The following is a 22,432-nucleotide window of genomic DNA, read 5'->3' on the forward strand; positions in this document are numbered from 1 at the left end:
CTATTACCAAAGGAGCAGTAGGTAGATAGCTGATATTTCAGATTTGACTGCACAATGGTATTTTGCTATTTTTTTCAAATTTTGGTTTTCTATAAATCTTAGTAAGAGAATATTTGTAATTGCAACATGCCTACTCATTGGGAGAAAATGCACACACCTACAGACACACCACCACCACCACCATCATTGTAATCATTGGTTTCTAAAAGAACATGAAAACGCTATTTAAAAAGTATTTAATTTTCTAAATCATTGACAAAATGGCATTTCATTATTACTTTTAAAATTATTTTTTAAAGATTTTATTTATTTATTTGTCAGAGAGAGAGAGAGAAATAGAGAGCCAGCACAAGCAGGGGAAGCTGCAGACAGAGGAAGAAGCAGGCTTCCCGCTGAGCAAGGAGCCCCATGCAGGACTCAATCCCAGAACCCTGGGATCATGACCTGAGCCAAAAGCAGACACTTAACCAACTAAACCACCCAGGAGTCCCAGCATTTTAAATAATAAAGGTAAAAATATTTTTTCTTTTCCTCTTTTTCCCCATCTTTCCCTTTACCATTCTAAGTAATTCAGTCCTAGAACTACGAAGTGGCCCAGTGATGAAGGCATGTGGACTCATGCGTGTGAGCTGGAGAGGCACAGAGGACTAGAGTGGGTTACCAGAGCTGGGTGATGGAACCTGACTAGGCTGAGAGCTCACACACTGTGATAAGGGTAAAGGGGCTCTTCTTCTGGCCACATAAATAATATTAATTAATTTTAACTCATTGAATAAAGTAGTAATCATGAGTTCATATTGACATAAATAAACAAGTAGAATAAGTGAAAAGTTAGATGAGGAACGAGGCTACTTACATTGTTTCAATGTATCCGTCTACAAAATATTTGTCAATTGTAAAAGGAAGAAAAGAGTAACTCTACAATGGAGGACACTGCCGGACACCGCCTTAATCAACCAGTCCAAGCGATCATCATCAGTATCAGGTAAAACTAAAAATCACGTGCCACCGACTAAGGCGCCGGCTTCTGTGGTTTTCCTGGAAAAGACAATCATGCACAGATAATCATGAGGAAGCATCAGACAAACACAGATGGAGGAACAGTCTACAAAATGATTTTCTTATACTTCAAAAGTTTTAAGATCATGAAACTCAAGGAAACACAGAGAACTATTCTAGTTTGAAGGAAACTAGAGTCATGCCAAGTGAATGCCACCAATGATTCTGAACCTGATCAATTTGCTACAAAAAAAAAAAAAAAAAAGGATGGTGTCAGGGGATAACTCACAAAATTTGAGTGGGGTTTAAGGACGAAATGGATATGGCATATCAGTGTTAATTTTCAGGTTGAGACTTTTGTACTGTGGTTATGTGAGAGCCATGTATATAATTACAAGATATATATTAAAGAATTTGGGGTTGATGGGGTACCAGCTTAGCAATACACTCTCAACATTTTAAGAAAAAAATCTTCGTGGTGGCTGAGTGTGGTTGGAGAGGAATGCAGTGATGAGCCCTGTGCTTCAAAGAAAAAAAAAAAAGAAAAAAGAAAAAGTTTTTGTGTTATACTTATTACTTTTCTATAATTTTGAAATTGTTCAAAAACCAACTATTAAAAATGAATAGCATTTCCATACATTATCTTAATGGTAGGTATTGTGTAATTACTTTACCTTTTTAAAATTCCTTACTGCCTGTTTAGAATATCTTTTCATTCATTATCAAATATACGCATATATATTTCTGTTTTACTGAAGACTATATCCATTTTTGATAACTTATTCTTATACATAGTTTACTGTACATTTAATATTTCTATGAATATAGCCAAGTAGATATTTTCAAAACTACTTCAAAATTAACAGTCTTATCAAGCCCTACATTTTCTATGATTCACTGGAGAGGGGTAATATAATTCTCCTTCAAGGAGGGGAATATATACTCAAAGAGGAAAGTGATAATAGCTTCTGTAGACAAACAAACGATACCTTTATCTTATGTATCTGTGAAATTACGGGACCACCACTTTAAAAGGACCTCAAAGAGTCTTTAATACTGTGGCTATTAAGCTTAAATAACCATGTACTGCTTTCCTCAGGATAAATCCTTTATGGAACCCCAATATCTAAAGTAGTTAATATCGATCTGCCCTGCTCACAACATAAATGAAGGCCCCAGAGCATTGTCTGCTTGGCTCTTCCTTCATTCCCAAAGAGGACCCTTGGCCATCAGAAAAGAATCCCTAGAAATTCATTCACTACAATTTGAAAAGCATTTTCTGTACCATTTCATATTTAATGTATGAATCCTCTCTCAGCATATCCAGGACAGAATTATATATTTCCCAGCTTTATTTTTTATAGTTCCAGTAAAAAGAACTCACTAATTTCTAAGACAGTCTATTCCCATTTAGACAGTACAAAATATCTGTCACTTAAAAGACAAAAATAACTAAAGAAGCCACCTTTGTGATAAAAATATCCATGTTATTTTCTATTATCTATAATAAGAGGAGTAACAAGAGCCAAAAAAGAGACATGGCACAAAATGAGCCAAGTCTAAGGTCAATAATAAGTCCTATTTTTAATTCCAAATGCACTTTTTGAACGATTTTATTTATTTATTTGAGAGAGAGAGAGTGCACTAGCAGGGGGAGGGGCAGAGGAAGAGGGAGAAACAGACTCCTCACTCATCAGGAAGCCTGACGTGGGGCTCAATCCCAGGACCCTGGGATCATGACCTGAGTGGAAGGCAGACACTTAACTGACTGAGCCACCCGGTGCCCCAAATGCCTTTTCTATGTATTGCAATTTATGGCTAAAATTTTAAAATATGTATGTACTACAAAATATGATATATATTCCTAAATAACTGCAGTTTATTAAAGTTTTAATTAATGCTAACAAGTAGCTTTATTAACAGTTAACTTATTCATATAGGATATTCTATAAATTTTTGTGTAATTTTGTAACAATGGGAAAGTTAATTACCAATTGCCATTTCTTGCATATTGACTTAGTGACAGGTCGTAATCTATGTGATAGGGCTACACAATAGAGGATAAGGCAAGGAGAGTCCCTGACAGCATGCAGATTAAATCCTGGAAGTGAGGAACTACTTAAAGCAGATATATACTAAACACATAATATGAATTATAATTTAGTAAAGTTAAAGATAGATACCATATACAGATTTAGTTATTTTGAATCTTTTTATTTCTTCATTATTATGATACCACAATATGGGTTTTCATGATAGACATTATATCTTTAATACTAAATGTTGTTATATGTGGTATCTCTGAGAAGATACAAATATAAACATATATATTTGCTTCCTCATGGTTATCATTAGTATTTATTCTTAATAATCTTAGCAGAAGATTAATACTCTCCTTCGCATGTCAATTAAACATGTTATGGTAAATTCCAAAATAATTCATTCCATTTTTGGACCTAAGTATCCTAATAACCCATGCAGACCACTGAAAACCAAAAGAAAATAAATAGCATATAACATATATTCCAAATCATCTCTTATTTTGAAATTCATTAACATGACAGATATTATGTCTAGAAACATGAGCCCTTTGTTACAGATAATTTATTCATATAATTTAGCTGATTCAAAGTGCAATATGGTAAGTTTCCCTTGATACTAAAAATTTTAATGATCAAATATGAGAATGGGGGAAGAAAGGTATTTTATTCTTAAAATAACTATTATATTAAAGTCTCCCAAGACCTTTTAAAAGAAAAAGCAATTAACAAAAGAATTGACCTAATTTTATAAGCCGTCTAAACTATATCTCTTTTCCTTTGTTAATATCTAGTAAGTCTTCTTACCTTTATACTATTACCATGAGCTGGTTCCCCATTTTTTTGTTCTGAAATCTCCTTGATTCTCATAGTTTTATACTATATATATAATTCCGATATATATATATATATGTATCATAAATAAACTGTATTTTATTCCAGTTTTTAATCCTTCTTTTTGAAACCTGAAAAACTTCATTCTTGTTCAATAAAAAGCATTACACAGGTTAATAAAGTAACTGTAAATACATAATCATTTTTCACGAATGTTTACTAGATATTTCTGCATTTAATTCTTGCATCAATCACAGCTTATCTTCAAGGATCACTGAGTATGTCTATACCTTAGAAATGCTATTTTAGAACTGTCGATAGGTTTTACAGACTAACACAAAACATACATGAAAAAGAAAGATATGTTTAATAGCACTTCTACTCAGTAAGCAAATTTGATTTTCTAGTTTTTAGGAAAGAATATATGTTCCCCAGAGTCTCGGTCTATAAAAAAAAAGACTTCATGTACACTATTGACTATTAAAAACACAACAGAATCTATATTTAAAATGATAATAAGCCTCATGTTTATACATATAAGACTAATGTACACATCAGTGACTCAAGTTCCAAGCCTGATATGTAAAGTTGGACAAGGCTCAAATGTGTGTTCCATTTGCTTGGTAAGCTTTTATACATTAATATATATATATATATATATATATATATATATATATATATATATGAGAGATGAAATGTAATTTTGGAGAAATTAACCTTGAAATGTTCATAATTACATAGATAAGCACACAAGGTTTCAATGGTAATGCTAACTTGGGTCAAATCTTCTAGAATAACACCTGATGAAATCAGTGATTGGTAGAGAGCTCCCACTGATCTATTAATTAATGCTTGCTAGCTAGGTAGGCACATACATTTTTCTCAGTATTTCTGGGTAAGTTTGGCTGCATCTGTCGCTTGAACTCCATTTTGATAACATGATATTTTGACGGTATTGGTACAAAATGGCCATCAATGCATTATATATATATATATATATATATATATATATATATATATATATATATATATATACAATGCATTATAATTTAATTTTTAAAACCAGTCCTAATAGTCTTGTTAGACATGATTATTATCCCCATTTTATAGATGTGTAAACTGAGGCTCAGAGAGAAAAAATACAAGTATTGAAAAATACTCACAAGGTTTTTAGGAAAGCAAGCTAAGATCAGGCCTTTGGAATGAAAATGAAATTTAACAAGATAATTTATATATGCCTGGAGGTGGTATGAAGTGTCTTACTAAAGAAAATGTTCTTAGATGCTTTGTATTGAGAAGATGGAGAGAACGACTTTTAGGACTTTTGTATACACAATAATGGTGATGGTCTTATTAAGCACTTCCAGAAAACAAACAACATTCCAGGCACTTAAACACTTGTCATCTCTCTTAATTAATGCACAAACTTATGAGGTAGTCATTATTATCCTTATATTGCAGGTAAGAGAACTGAAATCTAGAGAGTTTCAGCAATTTGCCCATAGTAAAAGCAGTGAATGTGTAGGTTTCAATCTCATCCCTGACAGGACCTATAACCTGAGAACATGAGTTCAAATCAATCTATGTTTCATTATCCACATTCAGTTCTGAAATTACATAAGGTCCAGGCATAAAGCCTGTGCTTAATTTTAAATACATTGAATTAAGGTCAGCATGAAGCCTACATGCCACACCGAAGAGTCTGGGAAAATGTTTTAATTTTGTACTTTGTCTTAATTTTAGTTTAATTAAGTTGTAATAAAGACTGCTTTCTGAAATATTTTATATATATAAGGAAAAACAGTTATAGAAAAAAGGCATCATAGAGACATTGAATTGAGAAATAAATAAAAGAAGATTTAAAATAATATTGAATGCAATTATAAACAAAATGTTAAGAATCATAAAGTGGGAGGAAGAAGAGATGCTGAGCCCAACATCAGTCACCGAACAAAGATGCCTTTCTCAGCAAGTCAGGCAAGGGCAGAAAGAGCTCAAGCCCTGGTTCACGCTCCAGGGCCCGTGCCACCTCTGATTTCTTCCACTTGGCCTTTTCATATCTTCAACCTCCATCCTGAAAGAACATTGTCAAAGATAAAATTTTCTACAAACTTGGATGATAAAGTCAATATGGTAGAAACACCAAAAATAGCTAGAAGTGCCTGAAAAGAGCTTTAATTCATACCCAAAATTATTTGTTTTATATTTATGTAGTCTGCAATTTCTGAGTTTGGGGGTCGAGTGGGGTGAGAAAAAGCAAAATATTCCATATAGAACACTTTGAAGATAATAACCTGGAAATAATCTTGGAAATAATCAGCCAGAGTCAAAACTAACTGAAAAGTAATTTGTTGAGTGCCTGGGTGGCTCAGTTGGTTGAGCATCGGACTCTTGATCTCAGCTTACGTCTGGATCTTAGGTCCTGAGTTCAATCCCTACATTGGGCTCCATGTTGGGTGTGGAAACTACTTAAAAAAAGGGACAATTTGTTCGATCAGCAAACACATGATAACCCCCTCTACCTCTACCTCTCTTCCCCCTACATCCAGACACAAAGCATAACAAAATGAGACCCTTTTGGTATTATACTGAATTTTAAATCATCAGGTCTAAATTACCCATGTCCACATGGATACAAGGGAGACTGTAAGAAAAAAAATGTCTTCTGATCTTTTACAGATGGTCAAAAGTATACTTTGTCTATAAAAATGTTCATTTGTTGTCTGTATGTTAATGAGAAACCAAAGATCCAAAGATCAGTACATTATTTTTAATTTATTCCTACATTTTTTAGAAGGACTGAATTACAAAACTTGATGGTGTTATGGGTTACACAAAGCACCCCCCCCAAAAAAAATTATGTGTTGAAGTTTTAACTCTCAATACCTCAGAAAATGACCTTTTTTGGAAATAGGATGTTGGGGATGTCATTAGTTAACAAGAGATCCATAGAGTAGGCCCTAATCATATATGATTGGTATCCTTTTAAGAGGTGGAAATTTCTGCACAGGCACACATATAGGGGAACATGTGTACATGAAGACAGCCATCTACAAGCCAAGAAGAAAGACCTAGAACACATCCTTCCCTTACACCCTTCAGAAGGAACCAACCTTGTCAACACCTTTGAACGGTGAGACAATAAATGTCTATTGTTTAAGCCACCCAGTGTGTGGTACTTTGTGAAGGCAAACTACTACATATGGCGTTATGTCAAAAATAATATGAAAATCAAAAAACTCTAGTATTGGCCTAATAATAGGACAATGGGAAGCACACAGAATTGATCATTAGGAGACTGATGATCCTAGTTGGAATTAGTCTTCACTAATTTGCTATAAACATGCTTTCAGAATGCTTTGAAATAACTAAACTTTACTGAAAATATCAAATTATTTAATTAGTTCACTTTAAAATGTTTCAGAAAGAATGTCATCATAGGTATATAGTGCTGTGTAAATGTTGGTAATGGAATTTATTAAACATCATCAAAATTTCTCCATTAGGATAATCATTGAAATGGTAAAATAGGTCACAGTTATTTTTATTAAAAAAAGATTTTTTTAAACTTCTTCCTTGGGTTTGCCTGATCAAATCGCCTGCTTCCGATTTGGAAGGTGATGAAATTTAGCTCTTAGATCCTAGAATCCAAAATACAACAATTTAAATGGCAGTTTGAACTAAAACCACAGCCTTCTATTTCTTTTTGTAAGTGCTCAATCGTCAAACGATGCTGATTTGGAATAACACCACCTTATCTGAAATGCTAGGAGGGAGGTACAATGAAAATCCACTGTGCGATAGTTTATGTACAACACTTTCTCCTCGTTTGCAGTGTATTGGCTTATATGCTGTCCTTCTCCACTAAACCTGAACCCCTCCAGAGATAAGTACCTATGACAGTGGCTCCAGCCTACTCAGGATTCAGTGCTTAATAAAGGAGAAAGGGGAAGGCCTGAAGGATTGGACAGAGAAGAAAAAGAAGAAAACTGTAAAGGAAAAGCTGTGTAATTTCTGAGGGACTATTAATTCATGTCTAATTAATTTTCCCCTATCTCAGTCTGAATTATAATTTTCAGTTATCAGTAATCTTCCTGGTGGCATGCTCTAATCCAAAACAGAGCACGATACATTTCTTCCTGGACATGCAGGAAGATATGACAGCAGCTGGTTGACTTCTGCAAGGATACATCCACTGTATGGGACCACATACCTTATGTATGAGAGGGAGAGAAAAGAAGGAACGTTGAGGTAGGGTGTTGGGGAGGAGGTGTGTATAAAACATCTTTAGACCTTATACAAAGAATATTTTATTATTTTGGTTCAATTCAGGGCAGACTTCCATGCTACCATCCAATTTTTATTTGTGTAATTCCTCCACTTTTGTGTGTAAGGCTTAGGAAAGAGAGGTCATGGAAAGAGTTAAATCATGTTGTACTCCTTGAAGAAAAACTCAATAAACATTTATTCACTACTGGCTAAGATTAATTTTCAAATTACACAATTTATAACCATAGTGTCTCTTCTAAAATTATTGACACAAAATCAAAAATAGGTTATTGAAGTTACTAAATATATTTTCAAAAACCGCAGTTCTGAAGCAATGTTGAAATTTTAGTATTAATTTCCTAACTCGTCTTTATTCTGTGTCCAAAATATAATTTACCTATGGGAAAATGCAAGGTTTTATGCTTAAAAGATTGATAGTGAAGGAAATTTTACTTTACACAGAATCCACTTAAAATAGTTTCAGCCTAGTCCCTTTGACAAGGCACAAAATTATGTTTAGGATTAATAGTACAGTTTCTGTAACTGAACTACTTGTATTTTAAGTCTGATTCAATACTGATTTTATCAACATCTAATTATGTGATGCTGGCCATGTAGTTTAATGCCCAAGTCTCAAGTTTTAACTAATGGCAGGTACCTATCATACAGAGCAGTGTAAGTATTAAATGACGTGGTATCTGCAACATTCCTAACATCGTGCTGCAAGTCCCATGAAATAGCTATTGCAGACGCTTAGAGATAGAGACGCATGAGCCTACCACCCAAAGTAAAAATGCATATACCACACTTCTTTCTGCCTTTTGTATTAAATATACAATTAAGTTCCACTGGGAGCAGACATTTGCAATAGGGGAGCGGCAAAAATAAATCAGCAGGGCCTCTGCACGCTGGAGTAGGAGTTAGGAAAAGAAAATCCTTTTGCCCTGTTTATTACCTAACAAACTGGCAATGATCCTTATTTTCCCAAGTAACCCCTCCTTTAGCTCTTAAGATGTCCTGCCACAGGCTAGTCCAAGAAACTTGCGTCAGTTGGTGGCTAGGGAGTGGGGGTGCAGCTTTCAGGGCCAGGATAAGACAATCAGAGGTTTGTCAAGGTTTCTTACTGCCAAAGAGTACACATTTTCTAGACCCGGTCCTGACCAGTAAAGAAGATGAAACCTGTTCACTGCTGCTCACTCTAAGTAAGGACTACTTCGGATATTTTTCATCGCCCTTCCCCATGTTCAGCAATTACCTGCCAAATATAATCAGTTAGCCTCGGAAGTGTTCATTCTAGCCTTAGATAGAGACTAAGATCTCCCCAAGAATCAGCAAGCCTCCCCCCGACCAGCTCAGACTATACTACCCAACCTGTTAACGTCCTCTCGTGTACTTGGGGGGCTTTCTTTACCAAAGAACATGAGACATGGCACCCTTTCTCCACACAAAATGTTGCTGTAACATTGGATCTCAGATTACAGCAATTCAAGGCAAATATAAGACTTTGATTTTGTCAAAGTCCTAGGACTTCATACACAATCTATCGAATGTCTTCGTAAAGCTGAAACACCGAAATAAGTAATGTTTGATAATCTACAAGATCTGCTCCAGGTTATTTTCAGCAAGACTACTTTTTAGCAGCTGGTAGCCTTTCTCATTGAGAAAGAAAGAAAGAAAGAAAGAAAGAAAGAAAGAAAGAAAGAAAGAAAGAAAGAAAGAAAGAAAGAAAGAAAGAAAGAAAGAAAGAAAGAGAAAGAAAGAAAGAAAGAAAAGCGTTAACAGTTATCTTGTTCCGTAATTAGTAATTAACCAGATGATTATAATGCAAAGATGTGTGCTGTGATTGAAGTAGGTATGGGGTACTAGGGAGCACTGATGAGGGCAACAAATTTGAATTACTGTAGTAGGCTCTAGAGGGGATAAGGGGGAAAAAAGAAAAGCTTTCTTTTAAAGCAGGGTTAAGAGATCAATCTTGGAGTAACTGCGATCAGCAGGAGAGCAGCTTTCAACCATGAGAACTTGAAAATCATTCATCTTGGCAAGGGAAAAGGTCAATGGCTTTAAATTTAGACAGATTTGGGTTCAAATTTGGTCTTTTCCATTTACTCTAAATAAAATTGAGGTCATTTCTCATCTCCTCTAAACTTTTGTTTATCTAAAATATTGGAATATGTATTTCATTTCAAAGATTAAATTTGTCTTTATTGAAAGCCAGTGGAGGTCATGAGGCAGACAGGCTTCCCTCAGAGTTCTCACAAATTAGCTGGAAAATGGTAAGACCAGATAGAGAGATAATATAGGGTAATAATAGGGTAATGGCTAACCGCTTGGTGCTGGAGTCAGTCTTTCCAGGTTTGATTCCTGGTTCCATTACCTATAAAACTGGCTTTTGTTAATTTACTTAATTTCTCATCTATGAAATGGGGTTATCAGTGTTTCTACTTTGTATGGCTGTGGATTGAGTGAGTTAATCTGTATGAACATTTAGAAAGGACTTTGAAGTGTTTTAAACATTCACTTTTAGGATATGTACCTCCCCCTGTTTTGTACTTCTTCCCAGGAACAAAGAAATTCTGCATTCGGCTGCTCCTGCCTCCTCTTGGCCAGATCAATCACTTTTCTGTATATGACATCCTACTATGTATCTTTTCCATTGGCGCTGAAACAGGCTGGAAACTCTCTAACCCTAAAAAAAAAAAAAAAAAAATCCTTTCTCCAAGGTCAGTTTACCACCTAACTACCGCCCTGTATTCTTGCCTTCAGGACCCAATGTAAGAAATTTCTTCGTCATCACAAAAGGGAAAGGAAGGTGAAGCTGTGGGCACTTTTTATGCCCTCCTCAGTTTGGGAACTGAGGAACTGAGAACTTAATCTTCTAAAATGTCAAAAAGACCATCTTACACCCCACCTCCCACCCCAGCTCCTGCAACACAAATGCCCAGCACACCAGGTTTTGTGGGATACAATCCATACAGTCATCTCACCTACAACAACTACAGGCTGGAGGGAAAGCGGTCACTAACAGCCGTCTCGGCATCTTCTGGTATTACCATTCCAAACACCCAAGGCCCTACGTGGGGTACAGCAGACAGTTCTGGGACCAACCCTGACCTGATGTTGTGGGAGATTGGCAAGAGTATGGGTGGCCTGTGGCGAGATCTCGCTAATGAAAAAAACAAGAATATGTAAATGCAGAAAAGAGAGAGTACGATGAGTCTACGAAAGCCGATCATAATTCCCCTGCATACTTTGCTTACATAAATGCAGAAAGTCCTACAGAAGCTGTTTGGAGGAAGGAAGTGGACAGAGACAGGAGAAAGTCGCACGGAGAAAGGAGAACCTCACGCGAGCCTTCTGCAGAAGATCCAGATGATTACGATGACGGCTGTCAGGGAGCATGGTACGGCCACCGTCAGCTTCCAGAGAAACCACCCGTATGAGTGAGATACTCAGTGAGAGTGCGGTGCCAGACGTTCGGTCCGCTGTCACAACAGCTAGAAAGCAGGTCCAGTCCTAACGGCTCATCAGCAAACACTAGGGGCTGAACTTCAAATAGAGGAGCGACACCAGGAAAAGAAGAGGAAATTCCTGGAAAGTACAGATTCTTTGAACAACGAACATAAAAGTGTGTGCAGTTTGAAAGTAGACGTGGGTATGGAAAAAAATGCCCCTGAAATTGTACAGGCAGAGGGAAAGGCTCGAGAAAGGCAGGGGAAAAGGGAGAAGGAGGTGGCAGAGCGAGCTGAGGGCAGTCAGAGCGGCATGGTTCCTGCGAAGAGCAAGCTGCTGGAAAGACTGAGCAATGGGAGAGCACGAGAGCGGCCCGATGGAGACAGAGGAGACACACCTTGAAGAAGCGACAGAAAGCCATTAGAGCGATGAGGAAGGCACATCTACTCTTGAAGACAAGGAGAGCGGGCAGGAGGGGTGCACGGGGTGGCTGCGGAGGAGCCCCGAGGTGGTAACATGGTCTCAGAGAGCAGCAACGGAGGAGCCACCCAGGGACCCCACCCCCGAAGACAAGAAAGAATCATGTTGCCTTGTTTTACGTGTTCTAAATACTTTTTTAAATAAAAAAAGAAGAGAAGAGAAGAGAAGAGAAGAGAAGAGAAGAGAAGAGAAGAGAAAGAAAAGAAAAGAAAAGAAAAGAAAAGAAAAGAAAAGAAAAGAAAAGAAAAAGAAAAGAGATTTCATCATCATGCTCTCATTCGTCACTCCATTCCATCCTGTCTACTCACCCCTCTACTTAGCTCTTCTTTTCTGCATCACTGTTCTTCATATCACTGAGTCTGGGGAATACTTTCCAACTTTCACCTCGCCTGATATTTCAGAAGCAATTGTACTACCTCTCAGTTAACATTAAATCACTGTCTCTAAATAAAATAATATTCATAACAACAGTCATAAAAACGACAGCACGTTGCTTTGGTTTATTCGATACCACCCACTTCTGGCTTTCCTCTTAGACTCTAATTCTCCCTTCTCAACCACATGGATGGTCCATTTTTTTCCATCCAATCCTTCACTGTTGAATTTCTTTGCGGTTTGTCACTGGTCATATGATATTGCCAGCTCAACGTCTTTCCGTTAAGGGTTCACACCATACCCATGGCTTCCGTTGTTAGGAATATGTAAATATGTGTTTGCATGTCAGCCTTTTGGAATTCTAGCCCCATCTATCTGGCTAACTGCCTATTTGTATGTTTCCATGTTCGATGGTGAACTTGCAGCGTCTTCCTCTAATGGCTCCTATCTTGATGAACGATAACAGCTTCCATCCAATTGTACAAGTTGGAAACTGAGAATCGTTCAAGACACTCTCCTATCTCTCATCCCCATATCAGAGAGGTCTGAAGCTCTATTGATTTTGCCTCCTAAATAGCTCTCAGACTCTGCATCTCTCAGCATCTTTTCTGCCAGGACCCTAATCCAAGCGATCACCTGCTGTTCCCTGAATTAATGCAACACCCTTCTAAACGGTCCACTTTCTTTCTGTTCTGCAGATCTCGTCTCTATAGTCCAGGCAAATCTATTATTTAACAACGCAAATCTGACTGCACCTCTCTTGTTCATAAGTTTTCATTGGCTTCCCCACTTTGAACGTGCGCAAGGTCCGCCGTTATCTGGGCTGCTCTTCACTCTGTAGCTTTCTCTCTCACATTTTTCTTTTCTTTCTTTCACTCTGACTTTCCTTTCCTCTGGTGAGCAATAGTACTCCCTGTCTTAAGCCATCACACACACTGTTCCCTCTGCTCCAACCATTCTGACTTTTCTCTCTCTCTCTTTTTTTTCTCTTGTCAGCTAACCCTCATCCTTTAGATTTCAATGAAAAGATCAAAGTTTTTATTTTCAAGCAAATGCTGAGGACATTTATCTAGACTGAGTTAGATTTTTCATTTACAGTACACCGCATTTGTCCTGCATAACACCTATCTTATTTTTAAGAACTGGTTCTCTCACTAGACTGCACTGTTTGATGACAGCAAAATGGTGTCTCCTTTACTCGCAATTAAGTTCTTGAATTTTTAAAGGGCTATAAATCCCAAATTCCAGCAACATTTGTTAGAGTCATTTATTTTTTTTCTCCCAGGTTCTCCTAGAAAAAATTTGTCTTTGCCATCTGGGTTTGAGACAAACATATAACTTTCCTAAAACTTGTATTCTAATTTATATTCCTTCATCCGGTAAAGTTAGATCACTTTTCATACCATGTCATACTTGCTCATGCAGTCCTAGGACAAGGAGTTTGAATTACTCTATCACTTTAGGGGATGTTCAATAAAAGAGTTACCTGCAATAAAAAAAAAAAAGAAAAAAATTCATAGCATATTCCAGGTATTTCTTGGATATAACATATGAAAAGAAAGATCTGCTTCTTTTTATATTTTAATAAACTTTCCTAGTGTTAACACTAAAGTCACTTAGAGAATGTTCCTCTCAAGCTCTTTCATAGTGAAATCCCATTAGACTTTAATTTGCTTTATTTGGAAAATGAAGGTACAAATCTCACCTTAAATAGTTCAGGGACACATACATACCAAAAGAACAAGGGAGATCCCAGCAGCTTCCAGAGTCTCGGAAGTTCAGTTTCAGGTCACTAGCACCATCCTATCTCTCGGCATAGACAATGGAATGAGGTAGTGAGGTAACGCTAGGTAGGTGGGCAATGAAACGAGGTAGCAAATTGCTGTGGACAGGTAAAAACAAGATTTGGGGTCCACTTGCTAAGGCAATGAACCTGGAGTTACCTTTCATTCTTTAGCAGTTTATAACACATCAAACCAAAGTAAACCCCAATGGGCAGGATAGAAAGGAGGAGAACAGAAAAATCATAGATTGGTGTAGAAAATGTGAGATAAATTAGATAGGGAGGTAAGGAGGGAAAGAAGGAGGTTTTGTAGGTCACAGAAATGATAGCACGATCTCTGTGGCCCACAAAACTCCAATTTATATTGTATTATTCTCCCAGAATGCTGTGTCTAAATTTTATTTGGCCAGTTTATAAAATGTTTTTTTTTTGCTTTCAATTTTGAATAAATATTAACTCTTTGATTCAGTCAATATTTATTGTATTTCTTTTATATATATATCTTGAGTATAATGGTGTATATATATTAATGTATACATATATTAGTATAATAATGTGTGTGTGTGTGTGTATATATATATAGTCCCATAATGTATAAAAATATGTATAAGAGGGGCGCCTGGGTGATTCAGTCTGTTAAGCATCTGCCTTCAGCTCAAGTCATGGTCCCAGAGTCCTGGGATCAGCCCCCACACTGGGCTCCCTGCTCAGCATGGAGCCTGCTTCTCCCTCTCCCTCTGCCTGCCACTCCCCCTGCTTGTGCTCTCTCGCTGTGTCAAATAAATAAATAAAATCTTTAAAAAAAGAATATGTATAAGAATACTGCTCTAAGATGTTGAGAAAATAATCATCAACTCAGTGGATTCAGTAGCTTTTCAAGGGGTGCTCAAGTTACCGAAGAGTATTAAGGACATCGGGGCCACAAAGACGGACTTCTTTCACGGCCTGACCTGGGTCTGTGTGGGTGGGTACTCTTTCTTGGGTAGCTTTTGTAGCCACCTTGGGAACTTGCCCTGATAAGACTTTCCGTGCTCTGTGAATATATAAAGAACAAAGAGGGAGAGGTTTCCAAATAGCTCCTAAAGTGAATAGCATGATTTTTCTAGGTTTCATTACAAACAGAATGGTATAACTAAATACAGTTGGCACTTGAACAATGTGGACATTAAGAGTCTGATCCCTCATGCAGTTGAAAATTTCTGCGTGGATTTTGACTCCCCCAAAACTTAACTATGAAGAGCCTACTGTTGACCAGAAGCCTTCCTGATAACACACACAGTCCACTAACACTTATTTATATAATGTATTATATACTGGCTTCTTCAGTAAAATAAGGAAAAGAAAAGAAAATACTATTCAGAAAATACATTTACAGTACTGTACTATATAAAAAAAAAAATCCACAAAGAAGTGCACTCGCACAGTTCAAACCCCTGCTGTTCAAGGGTCAACTCTTCCCTTTTCAGATGATTTCACTTTCCAATTTCACAACTGCTTTCAGTTCACTGCAATATATAATTATATATATATATATATATAATCATCCCCTTAAGTTTTCTACTCTAAAGGTGGACCCACTGTTTAAGTAAATAATTGTAGAGAAAAGTCTTCTGTATGAAAGTCCATAGGCTAGAATCTCTGCAGTGACCTTAATAGATTAATCTTTGAGGAGGAAAGCTTGTATTCATTCTGGAGAAACGACTGCTATTATAAAAATAAAAAGCAGGTCCAATTTATAAGTAAGAAGATAGTTTAGATGTGTTATCAGGGTCTTGACATCTCTAATCTCCGCTCCTCTTATTTTTTGTAAGAATCAGTGAATTGCAGAAGATAGATAGTTTCTCATTTTCGACTGTCTTCTCCCCCGTCCCAGCCTCACAGCTGTTAATACACATGATGATTTCATTCCCTACATTTATTCCTGAATATGAAAATATTTGGGGTCCAAAAATCTGTCTGTAGACCCCAAGCCTTTTTCCTTGTGAGGAATTGAAGGTTAATTATTGATTGCTGCTGGCCTGGATGAAGGCATGTTTGTGGGTTCTTCCTTTTTTGAAGCAAGGCCAGAGTTAATTCCCGTTAGTGATAGAGGACTGTCCTAAAAGAACCTGGGAACATTAGGCCTCCTTCTAATACAATGAAATAGCTGCTCTGTCAATGTTTCCTTATCCACCCACTTGTCTTAGCATGCCTCATGCCTTTTGAAACTTGTATTGTTCCTTTTGTTGTGATTTTAAAGCTATACCCTGTAGCTTACTCCCTATGCTCAACCCATCTTGGGTTGCAAACTGATTATTGATTCACCAAATAAAAATAGCATTTTGCCCTGAGATTCATAGAAACTTTTAGAGTCATCAGGGCACCTTTCCTTTACTACCATATTATAGGACACCTAACTCACCTTCTGACACAAGCCTATTGAATTCCCGGGATCCATGATTTCCTTCCTGGGTATTTTAATGACATTAACTTCTGAAATCTTATGTCTTCATCAAATTTTAACTCCCATCAGTGTATTTTATTATCTATCATGTATCAAAACTGGCAAAGTTTTCCAACTTGCAGATGAAATGCATTGCATTTATGATGGCGTGCCAGTATCCTCATGTGATCTCAGTGCCCCTGGCCAGACCACAGCCTCTCCAATAGACAAGAAATAGACACAGAAATCTCCACTAGACAAGAGTTATTACAGATTGGTCCTTCTAAAACTTTAGCCAGATTAAGCCATTGACGGAGTTAGTAAGATTAGTTCTGCAGTTTGCTGCCACTCCCACCACCACCATTAACCAAGTTCTAGGTCTGTGGTACTCTCCTGCAGCAAACAGGCTTTGACCATCTACACCTTGTTTTCCCATTGCAAAGCCCTCAGCAGACATATGCTACAGGCGTCTTCTCTCTCATGCAATTAATTACAATGATCATAATATTGGCAGTTATTACTGCATGAAGGTTAATAGTTATATTAGATGTTAAAGGGGCCAAGCAAAAGCGCACTATGGTCTTTCACTAATTTCCATATTAGCTGATGCTTTTCTCTCTATAACTGATTGTTAATGAAAAGTCGCTGAACTTAGTACTTTACGTCTGAAGTCCAGCTTATTTTCCCATTGAGAAAGATGTGCTCCTCCAAGTTAGACTAGCACTTATTTTTCCTAAAAGGCTCCAAGATTGTTATTTTCTAATCTTTCTATGGTTTCTGGTTGGCAGGTATTAACAAGAGATCATCAAAATTCTTAATTAACAGAAGATAGCTCTGTTCTTGAATGTGTTCATATACATAGATAAGGCTTCTGTTGGAACTCTTCATGTCCTCTGCTTATCTTCAATGCACAGAACTTTGCACTGACAACTTCTCTTAAATATCGTGGAGTAGAACCAATTTTTAATTTTTAATACAAGAGAGCAAAGAACATTGGCTAGGAATCCATATTTGTGAGTATTTCCACATTATGACATTAAGGGTTGATAGACTTGGTAGCTTTCTGGCTCACTATACTTATTCATAAGTCTGGATGCATTATTGGATTTTTATTTTGCAACACCACATCAATACAGAATTTAAAAATAAAATATATTTATTCCTTTTCCTTTGAATTGCAGTTAACTTGCTCATATCTACCACTCATTTGAAGTTTATTTGAGTTAGTTTTGCTCTGGTAAAAAAAAAAAAAAAAAAAAAAAAATGAAAAGGTCCCAAATCTTCACTGGCTTACACTGCACCTTACACTGAGCCTTACAAATACACATCATTATATCTAACTCACCTTACAGTGTCTCACACCTGAAACTTGGCTCTTGTCACTGCTTCATTTCTAGCTCTGCACTGAAGGAGAGCTTTCTCTTGGAACGTGTTTATTCTCATGGCAAAGGAAAAAGGCTCTTTGAACTTTCATTTGTAAGTGACATCATTCATGTATGCTCATTGTCCATTGGCCAAATCCAATCAAATGGCCAAAAACAATGTCAATTTGTTGAGGAAGTGTATTCCTCCTCCAGGGAATAGGGACATGACGAGTCACATGGCAATGGGAGAGAATATAAATTTTTTTTTGCAGAGAGGTGAGAGGTGAACAATTGGCAATAATAATAGATCTCTAGCAATTATCTATGTTGTTTTCTACTGATCTGGGGCTTTCAGATATTCTGTCTACTGGATGACTGACTACCCAAATAAATATTTCAGTTGTTATCCATACTTTTCCTGATATCATAAATACAGGCATAAGTCATTGGTGCTACTAGAAATTTCTTAACTGCTGAACATCTTAGCCTATTGACAACATCTTTAATTTATTTTATTTTGTTCTTCAATAATAACATAATTAACTCGATTAATGACAGTTTTGCCCATCTTATATGCAAAGTGGTTCTTATAAATTGGGTGTTCTCGTTCCCTCTACCCATAAATTCCAAGAAGACTGAAACTAATGAAAACCCAAGTACTAATAATGAAATTCTAAGGAATCTTATAATTGATCATCACCTGGAGTATAAACTTATCATGGTGAGAATCAGAAATAGCATAGATAAGCTATTTTAATGAAACTGTCTACTTTTCAGGTGTGTGAAAATGATCTAATCTTTTATCTAGTTTTGTTTTTATTTCCTTCAAAATGTCACTTTCATTTCAGTGATTGGCCTTTTGAAATTGGATACATCTTCATTTGATGTTTGTGCTCACTGTAGTAGTGTTTCCATTTTTTTTTTCTTATAAGCTATAATGAAACTGAAGTTACAACTTAAAGTTTGGAATATCTATATCCAGATAGCATGGCTGATTCATTCTCCATAAGTCCCCTTCTGTTCAGAGTATTATAGACCATTGCCATAGTAAGAAGATCACTTGGCAATTTTCTTGGCTTCACAGTACTAACCATTCTAGTCACTTAGTCTCCCAGGTGTGTTCTCACCCCATCTTGCTCTGTCTAATGGCTTTTGGGTTTCTAAGGTCTATCTCCTACCATCAACATTATTTCACCTTTATTTTTAGATTCTGTGTTCTCTTTATCTCATATCTCCCTAGTAGACCTATCCTTAGTACAGAAACTGGACACACAACACAGTTCTTTTCTCTGTGTTTCTCATTTCATAAATGCATCTTCCTAACATCCTTCTCCTTTCTGCATAATGGAGATAATAAGAACTATAATGTCAATTCGTTATTTGACTGCCAAAAATATGTATTATTTGTACAAATCATACACACTGATACCTTATTGAGAAGTATAATTTAATTATCCTTAAATTATAAAATAATTATATAATAATTTAATTATAAGATGCAGCCTCTGTCACTATATGGACCACACATTCATTTGCCCAGGTCAATCCTAGCGTATATTTATCGTGTTTATATAACTATCTTTCACTCCCACAAGAGTACATGTTTGGAAAATAAATTATATAGTTGCCCTATTTATTGTAGATGTAGTATCTAGTACAAAACTGTACTAAACCTTGACTTTCTTTTTGTACATTTCTTCTTAGTACTTCCCTTAAAACATAAATCCATGCATTTCGTAGTCATGCTTTGTCATTAAACGTGCTATCCTTATTCTCCCTCACTTTCACACACAAACTGTGTCATTCTCCAACACACTGAATAGAACCTGACAGATGCTATTTATTATTTGCTTAAATTTTCCTCATTGGTGCAAACATATTAGGTAGATGCTTCATGCATTTGGAAGAGGTTCCCCAGTTGATTCCATTATTGGTTTTTTTCAATTTTCAGAGGTCGCTGTAATCATCTGACTGAGTCAGCTCATTCTCTGGAATCTTCCCTGAACATACTGTTAATACCAAGCTCACAATTTACAACTAAATATTTGCTTCCTTCCAGCCCCGTATTTAAAGGACTAGAACATCTTCCATTGTTATTTTTCCTTTAGTATAGCTCTCAGTTTTCTTTCACATAGGTATTTCCTATTCTCTAAAACCTTGAATCTTTTCATAAATAAGTTCTTTTTTTACTTTAACTAGTGATAAATTCTACCATTTTCAAGGCTGAAGTACCTACACATACATTCTCTTATAGAATAGTTTCCTCTACCTTTTATTTTTTTGTAAAGATTTTATTTATTTATTTGACAGAGATAGAGACAGCCAGTGAGAGAGGGAACACAAGCAGGGGGAGTGGGAGAGGAAGAAACAGGCTCATAGTGGAGGAGCCTGATGTGGGGCTCGATCCCGTAACGCCGGGATCACGCCCTGAGCCGAAGGCAGACGCTTTAACCGCTGTGCCACCCAGGCGCCCCTCCTCTACCTTTTAAATTTTGTATTCACTGTGCTCACCAACGGAAAAAAAAAAAAAAGGTGAAGAAAAAACACCCTTCTCAGTAGTGTTGCAATATATACATATAGCAAAGCATTCCCTTGTAGACCATAAACTTACACAGTGTTCTATGTCAATTATATTTCAATAAAGCAGGAAAAGAAAAAGAAAATTTCCCCTCGTTCAAGTTGCTAAATACTGTGTAACAATAGTTGATGCAGGTCCTGACTTATATCTAAACCCCATCACCTCCATGTAGGAGAACCTGTCATATCCACCCATTTCTCATGCAAATCAGAAAATGAACCAAAATAATACTCCGACATGAAAGAGGGAATAACAGATGGACCTAGAGTGGAGAGAAGGGAGGAAGAGGAAGAGGAGTCCTAGTGGCTTGGGCTGGCATAACAAAGTGGAGTATTTATGGTGGGGAAAGTTTGGAAAACGAGAGACTCTTTTTTTTTTTTTAAATTTATTTATTTATTTGTGGGGGGAGAGGGGATGAGATAGAAAAAGAGAAAGAGAGAGAGAAAATCTCCAGCAGACTTCCTGCTGAGCTCAGAGCTCCATGCAGGGCTAGATTTCACGACCTTGAGATCATGACCTGAGCTGAAATCAAGAGTCAGATGCTTAGCCAACTGAGCCACGCAGGCGCCCTGGAAAATGAGACACCTAAGAGAATGTAAAGTAAACCAGATATAAACTGGTCTGGGTGTTATTTATTAAATCCTTTGCTATCCTATAAGAGACTGGAGTAAAAAGTATAGATTTCTTTCACTTACTTAAGTATTTATTTTTTAGTTAGCTCCCCTGATTGTCCGGTATTTTTCGATGGGCCTCTGCCCCTAATTTGACGCACATAGATGACTCCATTAATAGTGTTACAAGCGCATTCGTTCCTATTTTGATTTCCAAACACTAATCTCAAGTGGGGGCTTCTTAGCAAATTTGAGGGCTTTATCTGAAGAATATGGAAAGTTCCTATGTAATTAGGATGACCGTTAAAAATCTTGTAATTAATGATGTCCACAGCAACACCCATAATCTGCATCTGTATTGTCTACTGTTACAATTGGAACTGATTTAAAACAAGCCTCAGCCAAGTTGGGGTCACAGAGCGAAGGAGAAAGGACATCTCAGACAGATTTGTGGAAAGCCAGATGAATTCCCAGAGGCTATTTATTCTAACCACAGTTTTCTTTTTGAGATAGGATTTCATTCAACAACAAGGAAAAGAGTAACCAAATTTAAACAGTCAATATAAAGCCACCTTCCTGGACCTAAAACCCAAACCCAGAAGTCTAGTATCCTCTAGAGCTCTGTGCAAGAGCCTAAATAAACTTCCTAGACTTTACAGGTATATTTACAGCTCCAGGAGACTGTACTGCCTTCACACACCAAATGTGATATCAGACTGAATCTCTGAGATTTTCAACTCCGGCATAGACTGAAAATGACTTCCTGTCTTGGGTGGGGCTGGCAAAAGTCTGTCAAGGGCTATATGAAAGAGCGGACAGAGATACCCCAAAGGCAAACCAAAGACTACTTCTTAATAGAAGTTGGAGAAATGAGCAAATCCTAATTCATTTTTTTTAGTTCAGTATTTATCTTGGTTGCATGGGTTAAAAATACTTGAGGCAGTTGACTTATTAAGAATCATTTGGTTGGTTTTATAAATGTGCGAGTTGGTATGGAAAAAAATTTTTTCTTTATCAAATCCACTTGTAAGAAGTGGATTTATTTGTACTGAAGAAATGAGGCAGGGGAAGTTCTCTCTGCCTTTGGCGGAAGGGGAAAAAAAGATGAAAACAACTACTGTAACTTCAGCTCCACTTGAAAGAATGACCAACCGTATCCTCCTCCCCCCACCAATGACCGCCATGTCCCTGGCCCTGTTCTATAGCTCCATGACCTTATTAATATAAT

The 22,432-nt window shown here is 36.8% G+C and overlaps 1 pseudogene; it reads left to right on the forward strand.

Moving 5' to 3' along the window:
• The first annotated feature begins 11,001 nt into the window (after window positions 1-11,001).
• Window positions 11,002-22,432, forward strand: part of LOC123800971 (SWI/SNF-related matrix-associated actin-dependent regulator of chromatin subfamily E member 1 pseudogene) — a 39,682-nt pseudogene continuing 28,251 nt past the window's right edge.

Source organism: Ursus americanus, chromosome 10 (assembly GCF_024610735.1).
Source record: "Ursus americanus isolate L20-20 chromosome 10, mUrsAme1.1.p, whole genome shotgun sequence".
NCBI lineage: Eukaryota > Metazoa > Chordata > Mammalia > Carnivora > Ursidae > Ursus > Ursus americanus.